A 23,017-nucleotide genomic window follows, 5' to 3' on the forward strand; every position below is an offset into this window, starting at 1 on the left:
TCAGAGAGGTTACTTCACTTTTTAAGGTGACCAAGTCAGTATCGAGGCAAAGCTCTGATTGGAATCCAAGCCTCTGAAGCTATAGTTTCGTTATTCCGGTTTCCCCCCACTATGCCCAATGCATGGTAGAAACTCCAAAACAAAACCAAACCCCATAGTTATGTGGTTCAGGACTTTGGGATTTCATGCATCCATCAAATTTCCAAAGGCATTTGGGGGACTGGCAGAGATGGCCAAATTCTCATTTTCCTCTGCAAGGACCTTAAAAATGTCACCGTCATTTCTTCAAAGAAGAAGAAAAAAAAGCAGAAGCGTTTCTCCCAAGGAAAATTAGGGAACAATTACCAGAAGAAGGAAGGAAGGAGGCTGGGCAGCAGAAACAGATGTACATCACACAGAAGAAATAAAACCTGAGTACCAGGAGTATAACACAAGGAACAGCATGGTAAGATCTCTCCACTGATCAAAGACAAACACACTAAAATAACAGTGGCAGAGCACTGAAAGTTAATTTGGTGATATTTATTAAAACTTTAAAAAGCACATTCCCTTTAACTCAGCAATTCAATTTCTAGGCATCTATCCTATGGAGATCTTTTGACAGCTATACCCCAGGCTGTTTATTACAGTGCGATCTGTTTCAGCAAAAGATTGGAGACCTGCATGTATATTGAGGGGATAAAGATTAAATAAGCAATTGTAATCCTATTGAGTAAAATGTTGCTGCAGCTGTTCAAAAGATTCAAGTACATCTGTATATGCTGATGCGAAGAGATATTCAGGATACATGACTGTGAAATGTGAAGAGCTCACCACACTCAGTATTATTTGATCCCGTTTTATTAAAAATGAGAAGTCACATATACATACAACTACAAACAACCATCCACACATAGGAAATAAACACATGCCTGAACATACACACACACACACACACACACACACACACACACACACACACACTCACCTGGACACATCATATTCCAACTACTGAAAACCAAAAATAAAGAAAAAAAAATCTTAAGGCAGCCAGGGAAAAAAGACATTTACAGACAATATCCTCATCGGAAATCATGCAAAGCAGAAGACAATGAAGTTCTTCAGGAAGAAGGACTATGACAACAGACAGCTATGGATCTACAAAAAGAAATGAAGATCTTTGGAAATGGATACAAGAAAGGTAAATATAAAAGCTTTTCTTCCTTATTTTTATTCGCTCTTAAAGAGATTTGATTATCTAAAGCAGGGATCAGCAAGCTCTAGTTTGTGGGTTTGGCCGTCTGTTTTTTCGAGTATAGTTTTGTTGGAACGCAGCTATGCCCATTTGTTTATGTAGTGTCTACGGCTGCTTTTGAGCTACAACAGCAGAGTTAAGTAGTTGCAACAGAGACTATAGGAACAGCATAAAATATTTACTATCTGGCTCTTTAAGAAAAAGTTTGACAACCTCTGGTTTAAAGCAAAAATAATAGCAGGGTATTATGGGCTTATAGCACATATAAAACTAAATATACAACAAAAATAGCACAGAAATGGGAGGGAGGACTTGGTAGTATATTACTGCATGCAAAGTAAATATTTGCAGGGCAAACATGTGTGTCACTACTTCTATAATCTACTGTTTACAATGCACTGGACAGCAGCTATGAAAACATTATCCTTTAAATTCAATAATTTAATAACCAATATTTAATTTATTGACTTATTAGGAAAACAAACTGACTCTCAGACTTGGAAGAAACTTCTCATAGGCCATATAGAAGAATTATTCCTTCCTTGATAAGGGGTTGTCCAGCCTCTGCTTAAGTATCTTCAGAGATAAGGCACTCACCATCCCCTTCTCACCCAGTATAAGAAAGTTGTTTGTTATATCGAGCTTAAAAATACGTTCCCCTCAACCTCTCATTCATTAGTGCTTATTCCAACCTCACACTATAAGCAATTCCACTCTTGCCATTTACAGACTTGAAGCCATTTTGCTGAACAGCCACAAAGGGACACGGAAAATCTTCCAAGAAAGAAATATAAAGCCAGAAAGATACAGAGAAAACTTTTATTAAGCAACTGCATTTTCTTTAAGTAAAGAGTGTGAGTTTGTGCACGTGCGAGAGAGAGAGAGAGAGAGAGAGAGAGAGAGAGAGAGAGAGAGAGAGAGAGAGAGAGAGGAGTCAGGTTCAAACAGTCTCAGAAACACCTTGGGAATGAAATCTAGATTCTGGTTGCAAATTGGCTTGGCCACCTGAAGGCCACACAATTTGAATGAAAAAAACGATCTAAACTAGCAGCCACTATTTAAAAATTGGCAAAGTTGTTTACACATGCACAAAATCAAGATTTCTGGCTTCTTTGAAATTTGGAAATGTGTCCACCCTGGGCCCTCACCACCTGGACATGAGTACTTTAGACTGAGCCATGCACCCTTTCCTGGCCAAAGTTTCTGCTCAAATAACTCAGGGTGGCCAGTGAGAGAAAAATCACATTTTTATACTATCTCTTTCTGAGTAGACTGTGGAGAGCCTAGAAATTTCCAAGGGGATACCACCCAGAATCACCATCCAAACTGAAAATGCCTTAGAGGGCTTCCTACAAACTCTTCTTTTTCAAATTGAGACACTGGAGCTGTTTAGAGCTTCATTCAGGTCCCTGGCAGAAATAATGACTAGGATGGGGCCCCGTTGCCCGATGAGGTCGATTCTGACTGGGACCTATCCGAAAGAAGGCAGCTTCTATGTTAACAGAAATTCATAAGCTCCCGCAGAACCCTGTGACAAGTTGGTGGGAACTAGGAATTCCTGTAAAAACCAAAACCCAAAACCCAGCAGCAACGACAACAAATAACAGCCAATATCTTTATGTTCCTTTTGTGAGTTCATTCACAGGATTCAGGGGATAAGAAAGTATTTGAAAACAATTACTAAGCTCCCTTTTAATGCAGACTTTTAAAGCAGTTTTTCTTATGCTTGATTAAAAAACTCTAGCACCCAAATGTGCCAATGAAGGGCACACCAAACGCAACAGCAGACTTTTAACGTGGAGACCATGGTGTTTAAGTAGGTCGACTTGTTGGAGGGATTGTTATACAGAGGTTTTCAGTTCTCCCATTTTACAGATGGATAAATGAGGCCCACTAAAAAGGGAAGATTTACCCCAACATCTCACAGCTTTCTATTAGATATTTTTCTCTAGCATGTTAGAGGATGAGGGAGCTGGATGGTCAGAGATGCTTAGCCCTCTGATCTGATACCTTCATTGTATAGACGGGGAGCCTGAGGCTCAGAAAGACTCACAGTGATTACGGTAATAAGGTTCCTCCTCTAACACAGATCATGTGAAGAGCTAGTATTTCTTAGGTCTGCATGACAGGCCAGGCCTTATGCTAAGTGCTTTAAAAGCACTGTTTAATTTCATTCTCACTACATCCTTGCAGAGCAGGGATTATTATCTTCATTTCAAGGATAAGAAAATCGAAGCACAGGGCTCTCTAGCTTAGTTTCTCCTTCTAAAAAGTGAGGAAATTGAACTCAAACAGCATGCTTGAAACGTCAGTCATTTCTCAATAATATAGGTGGAATACCTCTATTAGTTTTCTCATCAAGTCAGTATTTTAAAATTAAATTGATTTTAAAAGGAAATATTACAATGCCATTCTAAGCTGCCATGAACAGAACACATTAATACAAACACATAATCAAGAACATAAATGTTGTCCATCTCCTGTCTGCATCATTGCACCATCAGAGGCATGGAAACACGCTTTAAAAAAACCCTGAATGAAATGAACTTTAGGTCCCATCTCTGACTCTGTAAGAACACAGAATCCTGGAGTCTGGTGAGGCCTGACAGACAGCTCGAGAACAATGCTTCAAGAGATAACAGCCACGAAAAGGAACACCACTAACATCCGCTTGTAAACAAGATGACCTCCAGGTTACCTACAGCCAATGGGTCTCCAAGAGCCTCTGAAAGTACTTTACTCTGGGAACAGGTAGACACTTTCCCAGCCAGGGGAGGAGTGAGGGGACGACCTTTTCTTGGGGGTGAAGAGATGAATGGGGTTACCTGTGATGCTTAGGCAAGGGGGCCCTCAGGAGATAGAGACCACCTGAGGAGTTCACATGCAGTATCTTTTCCTCACTTTGCTTTTGGCTTTTGAACAGGAAAAACAGTGGCGACTATTTCAGTTCAACCCTTTGGCATGCAGCAGGCTCCGGGTCCACTGACACTGCTGAGGGCTTGGAAACTAAAATGTGCCTGTGTAAAGTGCTCTGGGGCGTTGTGACTCAGTGTGGTCAGAGGACAGCAGCATGGGCCTCTTTTGGGGTGAAGGATGCAGAACCTCAGCCCCGCCCCCGCGGCGCCCGCCCCTCCCCCACCTCCTGAATTAGAACCTGCATTGTAACAAGGCCCTAGGTGGTGTGTGTGCACGCTGGAGATTGGGCAATGCTGTTCTGAAGTGCTGGTGACGCTGCTGATCTGAAGGCCATGCTCTGCAGAGCAAGTGCTTCAGGGCCATCACCCCCATACTTGGTTGATCATCAAAATCAGCCAGGGAACTCAAAACACCCCACCGATTCCTGGATTCCAAATTCCAAACATTCAGATCCAGCACAGCTAAGGCAGGGGCTGGGGGATCTGTTATTAAACAGGGTCTCGAGGTGATTCTGGTGCTCAGTCAGGTTTGAGGAAGACAACAGCTTACTATTTAGCAAGTACTTACTATGTACCAGGCAGAGGCCTAAGCACTTTGCATGTATTAATCCGTTTGAGTCTCACTACAGCCTTAGGAGATAGGTACTAGTATTAGTCCCATTTTCCAGATGGGAAAACTGAGGCAAAAAAGTGAAGTAACACCAAAGTTTGAAATGGTGGAGCTCTAAGTAGAAGTCAGGTAACCTGGCTCTAGAGCAGGGTTTCTCATCCTCAGCGCTATTGATATCTAGGGCTGTCCTGTACATTGCAGGATGTTTAACAGCAGCCCTGTCTTCTGTCCTATAGTGGCCAGTAGCATACCCCTTCTAGATTTGACAACCAAAAATGTCTCCAGACATTGCCAGGTGTCCCCTGGGGGGCAAATCACCCTCCATTGAGAACCACCACTCTAGACTCTATACTTGTACCCACTAGACTCACTCTACCTCTTCTCTAACAACCACTGTGTTCTCAACAGTAGTTTTACACTACATGGCCTAACAAGGAGGAATTATTAGCCCCATTTTAAAGCATGACTTACCCAGGGTCACACGGCTTATGAGTTGAAAAGCTAGCTGAAGGCTAGAGGTGGACTCACTCAGTCTTTGCTCCTGATTTCTTTTTCCTTTCTTCAAGGCTTGCCATAGATGTCCATGGGATTAGCTACACAGCAACCCTCATTCCTTACGTGACCTGACTCCTCTGTATCAGTTATGATTTCCATAGGTGCTTCGCTTAACTACAGTTGATTGGGTCAGGGGTGGCACCTGACCCAAGCTGAACCAATGAATTCCTTCCCTGGATTTTTGGGACAGATAGGCATGAGCTCAGCCTCCTTCTGATGCCTAAAATGATAGAATGTAAAACTCAAGAGCTGTGGACAGAGCTGGTTGCATCAAGAGAAAGAAATAGAGCCTATGGAGAGCCAATCTGAGCACAGGTATCGGAAGGAAGCCCTGATGTGGCCCGACTCCCAGGTTTGTGCTGCTCCCAAAGCCTGACTGCCTCAGGACCCTTCTTGGGACTTGGTTGTCCCATGAAAGTTCCAAGGATCTTTCTCATACAGTTTCCTTTTGTTCCCCAATTACTTTTACATTAGTTGAATCGGAGTTCGTACAAGTTTCCCCTGATAACAAAACACCTACTTGTTGGGAAACAAACAACAACAAAACCCCTTCCTACTGTCAGTAACCTGCACCTAAAAATGGGATGACCTGTGGAAGCATACCAACTGATACATAAGTTCCTGTTATTTTGAATAGGAAAAATTTATGTCACATGACACATCAACCCCAACATTGAAAAACATTCAAATTTTTAAACGCAACTAAGGCGCGGGAAAATACCTGCACATCAGGAACAACCTGTGCTGTTAGGCTACACACGTTTACAGTGTGGTACTGAATGCAGGTTAGCGCGGCTGTTGCAAAACGTTGCTTGGTCTACAGTAACACCTTTCACATCCTCCTCGGGAACGTTTGTTCTGCTTTCCCAGCTGCCCGTGTGGGATTCTAACATTTGACTAGGTCTGGAATGGGACACAATGTAAGAAGAGTCTCAAGACATTGCCCATAGATGGTTTTGTTGAATCTGTTGTACTGAGTTTGGGAACATAAAATATAAATGTTTCCTATATAAACTTTATACAGAGAAGTTGCAGTGGGAGAGACATTCATTCTATGAAGTTTGGACATTAAAAAAAATACACAGTCTAATAGGAAAACGGTGAAAGGTAATTTTCTGGGTGCCAATCCTGTACGTCGGTCAAACAATACAGACGTATATAAAAAAAACACATCCTAACCTGAAATGTCCCTCCCCAGAGGAGATCATTACTGAGACAGTGGCCTGGGGTGGGGAACTTGTCTGGGGGGTGTGCTGTGAGATGGGCGGGAGGCTTCCCATCTTGAGGACGGTGGTCAGCACAGAGCTGAAGGCGGGGACAGTGGCACCAGGAAGGCCAGGGCCCACGCCATCCAGATGCTGCAGTCCGAGGTGGGTGGGGTTCAAGTCTCGAGCCGCCGGCTGATTTGATCACCTACAGATAAGAAAGGATTACGTGACCCTCAGCTGCCAGTTCCTGTCCCGTGTCCTCCAGCCTTTCCTGCCACCCTTCAGCCCCCAGCACCACCAGGACACTGGAGGTTTCCTCTGCCGAACATTTCCCTTGCCTCCCAACCCGCCCTTCGTCAGCCTTCAGAGACAACGCCCCCCAAACGAGAGCACAGCACCCAGCCCATGTCTCAGTAGGGTTTATCACAGATTGTAATTTTTCACTAGCATGATTATGGCGAAGGGTTTATTGTCCCCACTGGAATGTAAGTTTCCTGAGGGCAGGAACTTATCTAGTTTGCTCATTACCGTATTGTAGCACAGTGACCAGCTCATGGCTGATAATCAGTATGTTCTGAGAAAAGGCGATTTTGTGGTTGTGCGAACATCACAGAGGGCACTTACACAAACTAGATGGCACAGCCTGCTACACACCTGGCTAGAGGTAGGGCCTATTGCTCCCGGGCTACAAACCTATACAACATGTCACTGTACTGAATACTGCAGGCACTTGTAACCCAATGGCATTTGTATACCTAAACATATCTAAACACCAAAAAGGTACAGTAAAAATATAAACGATAAAAAAAGGTACACAGGGACAGGGCACTTACCATGAATGGAGCTTGCAGGACTGGAAGTTGCTTTGAGTGAGTCAGTGAGTGAGCGAGTGGTGAAGGAATGTGACGGCCTGGGACGTTCCGGTACACGGCTGTAAACTTTATAAACACTGTGCTCTTAGGTGCCACTAAATTTATAAAACATATTTTTCTTTGATAATAACTAACCTTAGCTTACTGTAACGTTTTTACTTTATAAACTTGAACATTTTTAACTTTTCGACTTTTGTAATGACACTTAGCTTCAAACACACACTGTACAGCGGTACAAATTATTTTTTATATCCTTACTCTATTTGCTTTTTTCTATTAAAAATTTTTTTTTTAACTTTTATACCTTTTGTTGAAAACTAAGACACGAGCATACACATTAGCGCAGGCTGACTTCCACTCCACATCTCGACCCACTGGAAAGTCTGCAGGGGCAGGGACACGCAGGGAGCTGTCGTCTCCCAGGATAACAAGGCCTTCTTCTGGAATCCCTCCTGAAGGAGCTGCCTGAGGCTCTTCCTGAGGAGCTGTCCCTCTTTTCAGAAATACGTCCATGGTGGTTTGCTTGGTGGGTTTGTTTCTTTCATCACAGATTTGCTTATCAGCAGATAATGCACTGTGAACATATGAATGAAAGCCTTTCGGTATTGGGGTCCATGTTTACAAATTTTTTAAGGAGCTTGTTGAGATCTGTAAAAGCTTCTGCTGAACCCTTCCCTGTGAATTTTCTTGAGCGTTCTTCCTTTTCCTGCAGTTTCCTTTCCTCTTGCCTCCTCTCCAGCTACGTGTTGCTGTTCCAGCTCTGACCACGTCTCATTATTCAGTTCCTCAGGAACCCCCTCTAGGACCTCCTCCATGTGGTCCTCACACACATCCAGGGAAAGGTTGTTGGCCATCTCAGCACAGCCTGGTTGATTTTTGCTACCTCTTATCCTTAGCAAGCCCTTTGCATTCATGAACGAACCTCTGGAGTGTCTTCTTCCAGATGCCGTTCAGGCACTCCTTGGTGACATCACCCCAAGCCCCGGCAAGATTCAGGACGGAGTCATAGATGTTGTAGCCCTTCCAGAACTGGATTAGGGTCTTCACAGCGTTTTCCTCAGTTTCAGGCAAAGGTCCTCTTCATGGAGTAGGCCTCAAAAGCTACTCTAACTCCACGATCCATCGGAGAGAGAGAAACCACTCTGATATTGGGGTGAAGATCACCAATAAACTGAGGATGTCCAGGAGCATTATCAACAATAAGCAGAATCTTCAAAAGTGTATTCTTTCCCAAACAGTACTTCACCGTTTTGCTGGCATAGCAATTCCAGAGGGCACCTGGGAAAAGGAGCTGGGCCGCTCATGCCTTCTTATTGCTCCTGCAGCACTGACAGCGTGTCCTTAGGAAACGCTTGAAGGCCCTGGGTTTCTGCCTGTGCCAGAGCACAAAGGGTTTCAACGTGTAGCCTGCGACACTGCCCCCAAGCAAACTGTTATCTTGTTCTTACAAGCCTTGAAACCTGGCATTCTGTTGGCCTCCTTATGGATGGAAGTCCTTTTAGGCGTCGGTTTCCAGAATAGGGAGGTTTCATCCATGTTGAGTATTTGCTGTGGAAAGTAATTTTCCTCCACAATCAGTTTATCTAGAGTTTCCAAAAATTCTTCAACTGCTTTCACATCAGCACTCACAGGCTCACCGCTCACTTTCCCATTAGGTAACGAACAACAACTCTTGAATCATTTACACCATCCAGGGCTAGCAGTAAATTCAGCATTGTCGTTGGGCCTAGCTTTTTCTTTCAACACCACAAACAAACGTTTTGCTTTGCCGGGGATGGCCATGGTGCAGAGAGGGCTACACGTCTGTGTCTGGGCTTCGTTCCCGGTCAGCAGAAGTTTCCCCATGTCTGATACAGGCCCTCCTCATATTTTTGTTAGTCTCGTTGCCTTCATTGAAAAAGATCCTTGAACAACTTTTGTCATTTTATTCCTGTTCATGATTGTAGCTATAGTGGCCTGGGACATGCCTGACTGGCGAACAATAACCATGGCCGATTTGATCACCTACAGATAAGAAAGGATTATGTGACTCTCAGCTGCCAGTTCCTGTCCCCGTGTCCTCCAGCCTTTCCTGCCACCCTTTAGCCCCCAGCAGCACCAGGACACTGGAGGTTTCCTCTGCTGAACATTTCTATTGCCTCCCAACCCGCCCTTCGTCAGCCTTCAGAGACAATGCCCCCCAAACGAGAGCACAGCACCCAGCCCATTTTTCTACCTCCGTAGCCCGAAATCCCTTTTAATTTCATTTCCACAAGTATTCAATGTGGCCTCTTAGGGGCAACATGAGCAGTGGATTTTGTAGTAGCTTAGGGACCATGATGAACAAAACAACACGAGATTAAATCAAGCACAAGAGAAAGTGATGCAGTCAAGAGAGCAGTAGACACGAGATGTGTGAGGCTGCGGCTGGCGTCACACAGCATACTGTTTCACAGCAAACTGTTTTTGTAAGTAGAAAGCGTACACGCTAACATAATGATAAAAAGTACGGTAAGGGAAATACACAAACCAGTAACGTACGTGTTTATTATCATTATCAAGTACGATGTACTGTGTACATACTTGCACGTGCTGTACTTTTACACCACTGGCAGCACAGGTGTGTTTACACCAGCATCAGCACAAACACACGAGTAACACATTGCACTGACACATCACAAGATAGGCATTTTTCTGCTCCATGTAATCGTATGGAGCCACTGCTGTATATATGGTTTGTTGTTGACAGAAACGTTGTTGTGTGGGGCATGACTGTTATTTGTTGAATGAATGAATAAATGAATGAGTTGAAAGAGAGCATTTAGGGAAATTCTGAACAGAGACAGAGAGATGGCCAGACACTTCCTTTTTTTTTTTTTTTAATACAGATTTTGTTTTATGATGCTAGAAAATATTTATGGTCAAAAATTTAGAGGACCTGAAGAAACAAAGAGAAAGTATCAGGAGAGCCAAATTATCTCTGGAAATTCTCTTTGCAGCATTGTTTATAACAGCAACAACATACAACAAAATAGAAATAACTCAAATATCTGTCAGTAAGGAGTTGGGAAATAAATCATGTACAATGAGTCCACAATATGTCATTAAGCAAGAAAGAAAAGTTAAATGGCAGATCAATATCATAGTTTGAAATAAAATGAGTATTATATATGCATATTCAAATATTCATGAAAGAAAACCTGGAAAACTATTCACATAACTTTTAGTGGTATGTTTTTGCAGTAGGGGAGATTTATGGGGAGCTGTAACTTGACAATTACTAGATTATTGTGCGATTTTTCTTTAAGAAAGAGCTATATTGCTTTTGTGTTCTGAAGGGGAAAAAAATCAACTGTAAAGATTTAAAAAATGAAGATAAAAGATACATATCTGTAGATTCATTTCAGAATCTTCAGAATCTGCTATTAATATTTTAGAGTAGATATATATATATATTTAGAGATATGTATATACATGGAAATATATATATTTATAAAAGTGAGACCTATTTGTACACAGTGCTTTGCAGCAAGTCTTTTTTAAGGCCTATACTACTTGAGTTTCTTCTAGCATTAGGGTTTGAAGACCTATTTGCTGAAAATATACACTGAACCTATTTATTGGGCAGTTACTTTGTTTTTAATAGTTCCAGAGAAACTTTTCTAGCCTCAGTGAGCTCACTGGCTAATTACAGAGATATGGATACACAACTGTATTCAAGGGAAAGTATACATAGTAAAAAACAGGGTTGACTTGAGAAGGGAAAAATAAGGTGGTGATTCCACTGTGTGTATCAGGGAATGATACCCAGAGGAGGTGGGCATGAAGGATGGGAGTGATTTAGATGGCCGGAGCTGACAGAGTGGAGGCGGGAGGACACTGCACGTGGGAAGAACACCCTGAGTAGGGGCTCAGTGGTGGGAAAGGACTGGATATATCTGGGAACAGTAGGTGGCTCAGATATGTTGGGGCATAGGGCAACAGAGGAGAAGTGGGACGACAGGCTGGAGGGTAGGAGGTGGCCAGGTCACCCAGGGTCTTTTGAGCCAGATTAAGGTCCTGAGACTATATCCTGTTCCATAGGGAGAACTTGAAAATTCTCAAGTGGAAAAGGTGTCCTCAGTTTTCGCTGTTGCTGCTCTGAGGTGTTGCAGGTCCCAAAGCAAAGGCTGAATTGTTGAGGCTTTCACTCACGTGCTTGCTTTGGAGGGAGCTGCTCAGGCTCAAGCTGGGCCACCTCTTGCTATCTTGCATTTCTGCTCCAGCGCTCTGCTCTATCTCTTTGCAGTTATCTGCCAGAAACCCACAGAACACATAGCAGAAGCCCCGTTGGCCCACAATCAGCAGAACACAATGTACCTGGGCGTTGGGAGGAGCATACGATCTGCTATAAAAAGAGGGGAGGCAGAGAGAAGATGGGGCACCCGGCGTGCTAGCATCATCAGCCCCTGCCTCACTTCTCTTACTTGGGTGCTTTGCTACCCACAGCCGCAGGTAGGACGCCTTGTGGCAGCCTCAGACCTCCTCCAGCTCCAGAAGAAACAGGAACACCCTGGCAGGCTCATTCCACCCACGTCCAGGTATGTGTCCAGGCAGAACCTTTGCTGTGTCCAGGCAGTTATGGAGTCAAGAGGGCCTGCCTTAGCCTCCTTATCCCCTTATCTGCTGCCCAATCTCATCTGCTTCGAGAAGGAAGGCTCTGCCCGTCTGCAAATTCCAACTGACTTGACTTGGACACTCAACACTGCTCAGAATTGGCCACCCAGGCCCCCACGGAATGACTCTGCTTCCATCTTGACCCTCCAATCTATGCTGCACAAAGCAACCGGAGTGGTCTTTTAAAAATTATTGACTCTATCGTACCCTTCCTTTGTTTAAAACCCTGAGGGGGCTTTCCTCCGCTTTTGGAATAACATTCTAACCCGTGATTTGGCTCCTGCTACATTCCCATTCTGTCCTTCCACACCCCTTCCTCCTCATTCTGTATGCTTTGCCAGTTTCCGGAAGACTGAGTCGTCCCCACTTCACAGCACTTTGCTGAAACCTTCCTTAAAATAGTTCTTCCCACAACCTGCAAGGGGTTGGCTCTTACATGTCCTTCAGGTCTTGGCTTACACGTCACCTCCTCAGAGAGGCTTTCCCTAACTTCCTGTAGCTCTTACCCTAACTCATACTTAGATATTTACTTCGTTCCTTATTTATTTTCCATCTCCACTGTTACGTTGTAAAACTCCATCAATGTAGGGATTGTGTCTATTTTGTTCACCCCTGTCTCTCTAGCACCTAGCCTGGTGCCTGGCCAATAGTGGGGACTAAATGGATACTTGTTCAATGAGTGGGTGAGTGAATTAATGAGTAAATGGGACTTGGTTTCCTAGTGAATGGGCTGATCTTCTAGAAAGTACAGAGTCCCTCTGACTTTGAGTCACCGCATGCTGGCTGGCTGGCATCCCCTATGTTCAGGGTCATGAGCCATCTAAGGCTGGCCTGGGGTCTCCGTAGCCTGGCTCCTTTTTGCTTACATACACCTTCTAGCTTCTTGGCCCTGGATGCTACAGCCCCTGGAACTCGAGGGTCTACCAACGCTCATGTCCTACACCCCGGTCCCAGCTTGCCTTAGACCTAACGCTTTTTCCGCCTAGACAGGTCCACAATTAACAGTCAGTAGAAGCGAGTAAAGATGTTTACGGTGTACTCCAAATCACAGTTACAACAAAGTGTGGCGTCAAAATACATGTCTAGGAAATGACTGCCAGGAAAGGTTTTACCCAAGAAGGGCATCTGCTGAATCGAGAATGATGTATTTCACACTGTGGGATCAGTTTCCCATATAGCCTCATTGCGGAATCTTTTGACTTCCAAGGACTACAGACAGTGGGGCAAGGGGGAGGACGAAGAGCTGGTGAAGAAAACAACATAACTCAGCTGTCTAAGTGCCTCCTGACTGCTGAGACCACAGACTCCAGCCACCACAATCAGTTAATCCACACTCTGGGTAACCAGGAGTCATCCTTTCCCAGGATAACGAGGGGTTGACTGCATTTACACAACACCTTGACTCAGAGTTTTCAGCCTGTCATGACTCACTGCGCACCTTTGGGCAAATTGCCCCCTGTCTTAAAGGCTTAATGTCCCCATCTGCACTTCGGGGAGCTGGATTCTAGAAACACCTAGCTCTGACCTAGAATAGCTCATCTGGACTCATGTGCAAGTCTTGAGTCCTGCTTGTTATCCCAAAGCAGTCATCCTTTTAGGATTAAAGAAAATCCTCTAGTTAAGCACAGGAAATGTCCCTTTTTCTACGAGCATGTGTTCATTTGCTCCTAGGAGCTGTATCTGTAGGTAACAACGCACAGTTATTTCTTTAGGGCAGTGCTTCTCAAACTTTCATATGCATCAGAACCACCGGATGCCTTGCTAAAATACAGATTGCTGGGCACCACCCCCAGAGTTTATGTGATTCAGTAGGTCCGGGATGAGGCTGAAGAATTTGCATTTCTAACAAGTTCCACGGGGATACTGATGCAGCTGGACTGGGGACCAATTTGAGAACAACCGTCTTAGGACATCCAAAAATACTGATTATTAATTAGGGTTGTGTTCCCAGAGGGACAGACATCAACACTGGACTAGAGGCGCCCGGGACCTCACTGGGACCCTCCATCGTAGACCCTATTTCATGCAAGGAGAGGACAAGGTACCTCCACTAGTGGGCGTGTTCCTGGAACCAGGTGCAGGGCTGGCATCCCGGCTGCATCACGGATCCCCACAGTTCATAAAGGGCCTGTTGAGTCTGCGGGACAGGAAATGGGACAGAAGTATATTCTGGGTTCATTTGGGTTCAGAAGTATATTCTGGGGAGAGAGTAAGACAGGCTTTTCTCTAACACAAGGCTGAATGGAAAGATGTATGGTAGGAACCGTGGCAGACCTGATGGGTGCCAACCCCTGCTGGTGCCCACTGTGCCTCCTCATTTCCCTGAATTGCTCAGAAAATCATTCACTAACTCATTTTAGATATTCAGTGAGTGGCTTCTGAGTGTCTGGAGCTGTGCAAGGCCCTAGGATCAAGACCAGTGAATAAGATAGGCAGGGCCCCTTTCTCCTGGAGCTATGGGCCAAGTGGATGAATGAGTCCCTTCTAATGGCCGTGTAAGCCCCAAATTCCCTTTATGAAATATACGTTTCTGGCATTTTTCTGCCTAAAACACTTATGCTTCCTTCCCTAAACCCTGAGTGCTAGGAAGCAGGAATGTCCAGGACAAGATGACCTCCAAGTTCTTTCCGACTCTCAATTTCTATGACGTCATGATATTATCCCCCAGCAGAAAAAACAGTCCACAAAAACAGGTGTTTTTACTGGGAGATGAGGCAATGCTGGAGAAGCCAGAGGTGGCCCAGCCCCACCTCACACCCCTGGCTGCGTCTCCAGGCCCTGGCTGGCCCAAGCAGAAGTCAGTCTGATGCGGTCTGGGAGGCCATGGCTCTCCCAGGTCCTTTGTTCTTTCTTGTTCTCTCAGCACTGACGCTAACGATCCCACTGCACCCAGGGCTCCGGGACAGGAGGCCTGACCTTCACTTGGGGGTGTTCTGGGGACAAGTGGAAACGAACATTTCCTCCCTCTGCTGCCCTGTGAGTTCCCGAGGAGAAAGCTCCTTGTGAAATAGGTAGAGTTGTGACAGAAAACCCGCGGGTGCCAGCACCAGAGTCAGACCCTGCCCTGCCCTGCCCAGGATCCGAGGGAGAAATCCTGGGTATCAGTGCTGCCTGCACGATACTTAATACTCAGCACCTCATTTAACCCTCTCAACAACTCTAAGCAAGAGGGCTTAGTCTTACTATTTTACCTATGGCTCAGAGATGGCAGAGCTTTGCCCAAGGCCACACAGCTAATATGGGAGCAGCAAAGCTGGGATGGGAATGAGTGTATTTTAATGTGGTCTTAACCACAGCTTGTCCTGTAACTCAGAAGCCATTTAGTTCAACATTCTCTTTCCTCCCAAAAAAATGCTTGAATTTTTCCTATTACAGCTAGTGCTCAAACACTTCTAGACAAGCAGACTGGCCCCTTAAACCTTCAAGGACAGATGATAGTTTATCTGCTAAAAAGAACTTTGGCACGTATACAGCCTTCTTTAGAACTCCCTTATAAGATCCCACCATACTCATTTCTCCCCAAATCTTCCCTCATGTGCAATTTAAGAGGTTGATAAAAAAAGACGCCTCCTTTGTTTATTCATTCATTTTGCAAAGCTTTACAGAACTCTTTGTGCTCAGGCTCTGTGCTAGGCTCAGGAGGATACAGAAGTCAATGAGGATGGCCCCCGTCCTGAGGTTGCTCACAGTCTGGGCAGCTACTTTGCTCCGTGCTAGAGTTAGCTAACCTTTTATTGAACAATGACTGTGTGTCGGGCATTGTTTTCAGTGCTCTGCATGGATGATCTCAACGGATTCTTAACAATCGTCTGAGGTAGCTACTATTATCCCCACTTACAGATGAGAAAATTGAAGCGAAGACAGGTCCAGTAACTTGTCTCAGGTTACACAGCTAGTGAGTGGCAGAGCTGGGATTTGAGCTCAATTGTGAGTCACTCCAAGCCAGTGCTCATTTCCACAATGTGCTCCTGACCCAGGTCAATGTCCAACCTGGCACTCTTTGATTTTGTTGGCAAAAGCTTGATCTACCTCCTTCAGTGGAAGCTGATACTGCTTTATGGATGTCCTCACTGGCAACACCATTTCTCCAAGGACTAGATCAGATACCATCTCTAACACAAGCACTGCCTGCTCTCATCACCTAGAAATACCACTTCCTGTTCCGAACCCTCTAGACCACATGACTCCACCCGTGTCGTTCTCTCTGTAATTTTAGTTATGTGTGTACCTCTCTTCCTCCCTAGGCTGAGAGCCTTAGAGGCAAGGACATAATGGTGCTGTGTGTTCATTGCTGGAGCCCCACGATGCCCAGGTATTCAATCCTGGTGAATGAATGGACCCCTAATGAGTTACACTTAAGAGTCAAAGCATTATCTTCAAGGAGCATTATCCTTGCCACTAACACAACTTCTCTACACCTCTCTTTGCCTGTCTGTCCAGAATGGAGGAGAGCCCAGAGTTAGCTCCTTGGGTACTGGAAGCACGAAAGAAAAAATTCTTGTAACAGCCTCCAGGTACAAGACGTCAGGCTCAGGAGCTTCTGTTGGGAGGAAAGGACCTTTCCTTGATGCCACTGGCCTTTTCTCGGCTGCAGGAGCCCAGGGAGAGGAGTTGCTGGCCCTCCGTGGGGGATGTTGGGCATTCCTTGGGCTGCACCATCCAGGGGCTGGCAGCTGGCCGAGGTGCCCCCAGCCCCAGGTGGGTGGATACCTGGTTATTCAGCTCCATGCACTGGGTGGATGAGGGGTTGGGAGTGGCCATGGCTTTGGCAGAGACTTGAGCAGAAACAACTTCTGCATGAAGAGCTGCAAGGCACAGACAGCTCTCAGCTGCTTGAGCTTTAGCGGCTCAGGAGCTTACATACAGCTCCAACCCCCTCACCTGGAGTGACACAGGCTCTGCTCCTTAGGAAGAATAAAAGGCCCAAAGCACGAATGGATGGAAATATGGGCCTCTCTTGCCCCCACACTGAGACTCCTCACTGTTGCCCTAACAGCCTGTTCTTTCCCTTCTTTCTTCCTGCCTCACGTACAGTTTAAGTATCCGTGTGCCGGGCACTCTGCTGGGTGCTGGGGACCCACTGGTTCCAGGCAGTGCTGTTTGTGCCTGCAAGAGCTTAGCTGAAAATCATGACTGTTATACCGAGTTTCCCATCCATAAGCAAAAAATTTCAACCGTGATAAATGCTCTGAAGGAAAAGTAAGAGGCTTGTGTGTGTGTAGCAAAAGCAGTCACTCTGGCAATGGGGGTCAGAAAGGTTTTCCCGGAGAAGAGGGAAGTCTCCTGCATGGCCATGTTCTCTTCACCTTCTCATCTAACTAAATGTGGCTCCCCCTGAGGTCACTGTTTCCTCTGCAGACCTCTAGATGGGGATGTTTGGCCTTGCACCTCTCACACTATGTGGCCAGGAAGGGGCTAGAATTCCTTGTTCCTGGTGCTTTCCTCCTCCTCTCTAAAAACGCTGGTTCCTTCGGAACTGGAGCCTGCAGACGACCACACGGCCTCTGCTTGCTGCAGCATGCACAGCCCTCCGGGCCAGTCCCCCTCTCACCTAGTGCACGTTCTCTCTGTATTTCTCTGTCTCCCCCTAACTCCCTCCCTCCACCATTTCACTAGGATCGTGGTTGACGATTTCAGCCACCATCAGTGAGTCATCTGCACTCCAGCCTCTTACACCCTTGACCACCTTTGCTTCCAAGCAGTGTGTCCTCCACGCTACCTGAGACCCCCACCCCCACCATCCTACGCTGATCTTGTTACTACCCAAAACGGCAGCACCTTCAGTGTCTATTTCAAGCTTCCCATTCTCTGGGTGGCTCACCAGCTCCTGTCAGTTCACGTCACATCCACTAATTTGCATACTAGAGGACCCAGTTAAACCACAGAAATGGGGAGACAATAAATGCGTGTCATTTTAAGCCACTAAGTTTATGGTAATTCATTACACAGCAATAGAAAACGAATATAAACCACTCATCTATTTTATAGGGTGGACAGTATGTTTTCTTCCATAACGATATGTTATATTGTATTTTTTGAAAACTGAGACACAATGTATTTGCATATTAAGCAGGTACCACTCTGTACCTTCATATGGAAAATTGTGACCACAGAACACAAAGGTCCATGTGAGGGATTATAGGAAAACCCAGAAGTTCTCACACTTGTTCTCAGTGTGACCCTGAACCAATACCTTTGCCTCTGACGCTTAGTTTCCCAAATATTAAAGGAGTGGGGTACAGCAGACTACCTCAAAGAAATCCTAAAGTGTGAGAGATAATGATTCTGCGGCTGACCTAGGACCCACCCCGTCATCTTTGGAAGGAGGAATGTGGCTGAAGCAGGGAAAAGAAGGACCACAGTGCTGGGAGATCTGAGAGATGCACTTCCTCCCCTAGTCGTTCTCATCAGCGAGAAACGGAAGCCCACAGTGAAAGGAACTTGCTACTAAAAGGCAGCGCTGGCCACGGCACTTACCTCTGGGCTCCTATGTCAGTGCTTTTTCAGTGCCAACAGGTGGCCCTTCTCTCTTATAAGCTTTCCATAGCCCTTTGTTAACATTGCGAGATAACCCTATGGTCTGCCGGCCCCTAGATGGGTTTTGTGCGTTTGCTCTAGATCTCTTAAAGTGCCTCGGCTCAATCCTGGGAATATTCCTCCTCTTGCCTTAATTTCAGGACGACTTACCAGTTGGCACCGTCTCCTGCCAACATTGAGAACAAGGAAGCTGCTGGTTGAGTAAGAAGTTAGGGGAGGGTCTGTGGGTGGCGTAGAAGCTGTAACCAGATTTCAGGGAGGGCAGGGTTGCTAAAACTTTCCAATCTGCCACAAAAATATTTTCAGAAACTGATCACTTCTCGTCACCTTCACTGCTGTCAATCTTGACTAATTCATCATAATCTCATACTGGATGATTGCAACTGCCTCCCAGCCGGCCTTCCTGTTTCTGCCCTTGCCTGCGTGTATAGCAACCCAACAGTCGGCACTTTAAACATTTTATTTATTTACATATTTAGTATATTTTCTATTTATTTCATGAAACTTTACATGTGTATGGAATTTCCTATTTATTATTACCACTATATTAGTTATAAGAAGAAAGAAAATAAATGTACAAAACCATTCCAAGTGTCCTTTTAAACCCAAGTCAGATCATGGCACGCCTCTGCTCGAACTCCAGCATCATTACATCCCACTCAGAGTAAAAGCCGAAGTCCTTAGAACGGCTCTCAGAACTCTACACAAATTTCAGCCACTCACTGTTCTGACCCAATCTACTTCTCTTCCGCTACACTCTGCTCCAGCCACACTGATCTCCTTGCCATTCCTCAAACAGGCAAGGCACAGTCCCACCCCAGGGCCTTAGCACATGCTATTCCCTCTGCCCAGAATACTCTTCCCAGAGAAATCCACATGGCCTGTTTCCTCATCTACTTTAGGTCTTTGTTTAGCACCTTCTCAGTGGCACCTTCCTGGACTATTTAAAAATACAGCATTGCCTCCCTTCTGTTCCTAGACTCCCTTTCCCACCGTCCTGCTTTCTTTTTCTCCATAGCAGACACAGCTGCTGACATGACAGGTATTATTATTTATTATTTATTTTTGTTGCCTATCTTCCCTCACTAAAATGTAAGCTTCACAAGGGCAAGGATTTTTGTCTTTTGTTCACTGTTCTATTCCCAGTGCCTGGCACATTGATACTCAATATTTATTAATTAAAACAAACAAACAAACATATTTCCTCATCCTTATCTTCTTACTCCTCTATTTGATTCCTCATTTTTATTATTACATTTTTCAATTTCCAATAATTTCTTTTTTTTAAAAAGTATTTTTTAAAGCACATTGCTCTTATTTCGGGATGGCAACAGGTTATATCTGTGAGGATATGTTTGTGTGTTGATGTGTTGCAGCCCCCTCCAAGGTCCTTTCATGTGTCTATGCATTAGATTACTATTCTAACTTTTACCTTAGAGACTTTTCTCATATGTCTGGTAATCTCTTAAAATTTTTAAATTAACCTTCAGAGGTATAAGGTATATATAATAAGGTTCACATATTTTAACTGTCTAGGTAATTGCTTTTGACAAATGTATAAACCCATATGACTACAATTCCAGTCAAGATGTAGTTTAGCACCACCCCAGAAAGCTCTCTTGTGTCCCTCTGCAGTCAGTCCCCACCCCACGTATCCCAATCAACCACTGATTACCTTTCTGTCACTAGTTTTTGCTCATTGTATAAATATGATTTGATATAAATCTAATCATATAGTATGTAGTTTTTGTGACTGGTTTCTTCCACTCAGCATAATGAGATTCCACCATGTATTTTGCGTGTATCAGTAGTTCCTTCCCGCGATATATGCCACAGTTTACCAATTCACCTATTGATAAATATTTGGGTTGTTACGAGTTTAGCTTTACTAACCTGTCTGCTATGAACATTTGAGTACAAGTCTTTGTGTAGGCCACAGCCAGGACTAGAGTGAGGCAAGCTAGGAAACCTAGTTCACAAAATTTAAGCAGGCACTCACTCTCTTGTTTCTATTAGTGCTAATGCTGCACTTGCACAATCCTGAGAATGACTGCCTTATTAAATTCTCCACCTGAGGCATCTTGCTTGCCTTACCCTAGGCCAGGCCCTGGGTGAATACCTAGCAGTGGAATTGCTGGATAGGATAAACATGTATGTAACTTTATCAAAAACTGTCAAATAGTTTTCCAAAGTGGTTGCACCATTGTACACTCCCACTACCAATGTAGATTTCCTTACCAACATGTGTATTTCCAGTCTTTTTTTCTCTGTTGCCACAGATGGATTGCTTCCAGCAAATATGGCTCATTTGCGTGATTCTTTCTGTCAATCTCATCTTCTTGGGTTCCCTGATTCAAACCAGACTCGGGGGACCTTTGGTTGATAGTCTTGCTGAATTGAACTGTTTCCACACCTGTTGTTGCAAACAGAAGGGATACAGCTGTGCAGTTCTGAGTGAGCTCTTCATCTTCAGGAAAAGACTTTATTGGTGCTTCTCTGAGCTCTGCCACCATTGGGTCCCTTTACTAGTCTGAGTTCCTTTCCCATTCTCCCCACAGCTTCTATCTGATTTCAGCTGCTTTTAATAGCCCTTACACATATTTTGGTATCTGTGGATTCTATTTATCTTCTAGCTTTGCTGAAAGTAGAATTTGCAGTGTTTTTCTTTTTTTCTTTTGCATAGTTTCTAGAGTAAAAGAGTCAAAATGCTTACGTATATACACATCCATTTTGAACTAGAACTCTATTTATATTTCTGAGTAAAGTGTGGGAAGACTTGTGTATTTAAGAAAAGTTATCTGGGAACCATAAAGAGGTGTTATTGTATGTTAATTTCTAATTAGGGCTGCATGATGATAAGGTTGATAGAGTCCTAACAGTATCTGAAAATGATGTAACCTTTTTTCAAGGGTCTCTCTAATAAGGGTGTGGTTGTCAGCTGTAAGAAAGAATCCTTATTTATAGTCAATGCATCTAAGGAGCAGATTAGGGAAGGCAAATTCCCACTTGCATCAGTAATTCCAACAGGGAGCTGTGTGGTTCTCACAAAATCTGGTTTTCTTGGGTAAGACTTTAAGAGGAGCCATAGAATCAGTGATATTCCAGGCATGGAGAAGACCTAAAGGGTGCATTCATTGACTTGCTCAGCAGCATTCCAAGTGCAGTTCCTGACACTGAGCAGTCAATAAACTGGTAGGTTCTTCCAGGGAGGGGATAAACTCACTGGCTTTCATATTTTAAACTGAGCATGAATCTTTATTCCTCTTCTTTCTCTGGCGAAATGAACCAACTAGGGTAGATTTTTTTAAAAAAATTATGTTTTAATCATATGTAAAGTAATATATGTTTATGAAAGAATTTCAACAGAATAGTGAAGAGTAAAATAGTGAAGAGTAAAAGTCTTAAGCAAAACCATGAGTACTGATATTCAGGATTCTCAATTTTAATACCACAAGCCTATACATTTCTGTATATATTTCTATAAACACCTAGTGTAAGGTTTGAAGAACAATACTCATATTGTGGTAGCTTTAAATCTTTGGAGAGAAAAATAAATTTGGGAGAAGGGAAATTTTCACTGTTAATATATTGTCTAATGTTCCTAATAAGAATATGTTAATGTATTACATATATAACTTTTAGTAAATATTTCAACAGCTTATTGAAATATAACTTATATACAATAAACTGCACGTATTTAAAATGTATAAGTGGATAAGTTTCACCATATATATATTCACCTGTGAAACCATCACCATAATCAAGATAGTGAATATATTTGCCACCTTGAAAGTTTCCTTATGCCCCTTAATAATCACTCTCTCCGCTCCTGACCTTATCCATTCCAAGGCAACCACTGATGTTTTCTGCCACTGCACATTATTTAAAATTTTCTAGAACATTATATAAATGGAATATTTTTTCTGACTTCTTTCACTCGCATAATTATTCTGAGATTTATCTATTTTGTACCTGTACCAATAGTTCCCTTTTCTGGCTCAGCAGTTTCATAATTTTTAAAAGGAAAACCTGCTAGTAGAAGGAGGAAAGAGAAGCACAGGGAACACATACACCTCAAACATACTGAAATGTTACCGTCCATTTCAAAATGTGGCTTAAAATTTGTAACTCTATTGAAAAGAAAATGCCTTACCTCATAGTCTCATTTCCAGGAGCAATCACAAATGAGTGTAAACTTCTAAAAATTAAAGATAATTTTTTAAAAGATGTATTTTTTTTTATTATAAAAGCAATACGTGCTCATTGAGACGTGTTAAAGAAAACACAGCGAGGGTCCAAACATCCTGTCTCTCATAAGCCCCCACTCAGGACAGTGCTCTTCGACTCGGGACTCACTGCGCATGCTCCGAGGCCAACGCCCCGCCCAGTTCCCTGCTCTCTGTCACCAGGAACGCGGTCCTTCCCGCAGTGGCAGCAGCAGGTCGCCAGGG

At 44.0% G+C, this 23,017-nt stretch overlaps 1 long non-coding RNA gene across 1 annotated transcript; it reads right to left on the reverse strand.

The window, feature by feature from the left end:
• Positions 1-1,428: 1,428 nt before the first annotated feature.
• Positions 1,429-22,908, reverse strand: LOC117016539 (uncharacterized). The gene is made up of 5 exons (XR_004421923.1): positions 22,720-22,908; positions 20,805-20,979; positions 14,075-14,166; positions 7,356-9,398; positions 1,429-6,727 (listed from the first exon to the last, which is right to left on the reverse strand). It is a non-coding gene; the product is annotated as an uncharacterized LOC117016539 (long non-coding RNA).
• Between the last annotated feature and the right edge of the window lie 109 nt (positions 22,909-23,017).

Source organism: Rhinolophus ferrumequinum, chromosome 24 (assembly GCF_004115265.2).
Source record: "Rhinolophus ferrumequinum isolate MPI-CBG mRhiFer1 chromosome 24, mRhiFer1_v1.p, whole genome shotgun sequence".
Lineage (NCBI taxonomy): Eukaryota > Metazoa > Chordata > Mammalia > Chiroptera > Rhinolophidae > Rhinolophus > Rhinolophus ferrumequinum.